We start from the raw sequence: 1,781 nt of genomic DNA, 5'->3' as shown, positions 1-1,781 counted from the left end.
ACAGCGGGAGGGATGAAGGGACCCCACAGACGCTGAGGCTCATCCTGGTGGGAAAATCCGGGAGCAGGAAAAGCACCACGGGAAACAGCATCCTTGGGAGGAGAGTGATCAAGTCCAAGCTCAGCACTCGCCCAGTGACCCAGGCCTTCCAGCAGGGGCCCTGCGCATGGGAGGGAAGGGAGCTGCAGGTCATCGACACCCCTGACATCCTGTCCTGCTGGGCGGTGCTGCGGAGGACCACTCAGGGCGTTGGCGAGGCCAGGGCCCACTTCCCGCCAGGGCCTCACGCGGTGCTCCTGGTGATTCAGCTCTGCCGATTCACCGAGGAGGACCAGCAGGTGGCCAGGCGCCTCCAGGAGGTGTTCAGGGCAGGCATCCTGGGCTGCACCGTCCTGGTGTTCACGCGGAACGAAGACCTGGATGGCGGCTCGCTGGGGATGTACCTACGCGAGACTGACAACAGGGCGCTGGCCGAGCTGGATGTGGTCTGCTGAAGGCGACACTGTGGCTTCAACAACAAGGGGGATGGAGCCAAGCAGGAGGCCCGGCTGAGAGAGCTCATGTGGCACATTGAAGGCGTCCTGTGGGAGTACGAGGGCTGCCCCTACAGCCCCCCAGCTGTCCCTCACCCCTGCGCTGAGCCCCATGAGAGCTGGGGCCTCTGGAGGCCGGGCATCAAGGAAAGGCATAGGAACCAGGCCTGGCTGTGGGGCCTGCGCTGTATCCTGAAGAAGCCCAGGCAAGCTGGAGGCCAGCTCCTGCCCACAGCACCCATCTGAGGTTCAGCACTCCGTGGCTTCCTGCCTGCCTCCCTAGGCCTGGAGTCCGGCTCCCAGGCCCCTCACTTGCCTGCTCCATCCCAGGGGTCCGTGGCACCTTCTGTCCCCAGGGAAGCATCTGGTCAGGCTAGAGGAGGTGGCTGGGCTCCTGAGCTCTTAGGTCCTTCATCACACCTTTCAGAACACAGGAATACTCCTACTCTTCGCCCCCGGTCCATCCTCACGTGTCTCTGGTATTCCCTCTGCAACAGAACTCTGAGAGAAGCCAAGCCTCCTGAGGCGGGCCTGTGCTCCCTTCTGCTGTGGAACCCCGGCAGCATCACGGCCACTGGAGTCTCGGCTTAAAACTTGATGCAGCAGATCAGCGTGGAATGTGGACCAGGCAACTCTGTGTCTCTTGGGCTGTGTCCTTGCCCATTAAGAGGGCAGGCATGATGGCTTTTAAGGCCCAGTGCCAGTGGGGCAGGACAGGCTCTAGACTGAGGAGAAGACAAATAGAAACGGGGGAGGGCCACAAGGAGCTGCTCTTGATTCGTTCTTGAAAGAGGCCACGACCCGCAGCAAAGGAGCCCCACTGGAAGGAGCAGAGCAGGGCAGGGGTATCCAGGGGCCAGGTCTGCTCAGGAAATGGGGCCTAGACCTGGCTGCAGGACAGGTACCCCCCTGGAAGCCCAAGTGGACTTAGGCAACAGAGGAGCTCTTCCCAAGGAGGCTTGGACAAGGGAGGTCACACACCTAGCACCACCCCTTGTGATGCCCACCCCCGTGATGCCGTGATGCCCTCTCTGCATGGACAGCAGAAGAGACTTCCAGCCTGGCCTCTGTCTGACAGGCAACCCCACCCCTTCTCCCTTGAGAAAGGGGAGAAATCAAGGGGCATCTGGGCATGTAGGCGGGTTCCCCAGCCAGGTGTTTGGGCGTGTAGAATGGAGGGAGGAAGGAAGAAAGGGAAGCTGCAAAGAAAGAAGCAGGAGACCATGTGAATGTCCTCGGGAGCAGCCT

The 1,781-nt window shown here is 61.5% G+C and overlaps 1 pseudogene; it reads left to right on the top strand.

Moving 5' to 3' along the window:
- The first annotated feature begins 4 nt into the window (after positions 1–4).
- LOC104980714 lies at positions 5–779 on the top strand (annotated as a pseudogene).
- The last annotated feature ends 1,002 nt before the right edge of the window (positions 780–1,781 follow it).

Source organism: Bison bison, unplaced genomic scaffold (genome assembly GCF_000754665.1).
Source record: "Bison bison bison isolate TAMUID 2011002044 unplaced genomic scaffold, Bison_UMD1.0 scf7180017858771, whole genome shotgun sequence".
NCBI lineage: Eukaryota > Metazoa > Chordata > Mammalia > Artiodactyla > Bovidae > Bison > Bison bison.
The sequence above is the reverse complement of the archived record's forward strand: the minus strand, read 5'-3'. Positions and strand labels throughout refer to the sequence as shown.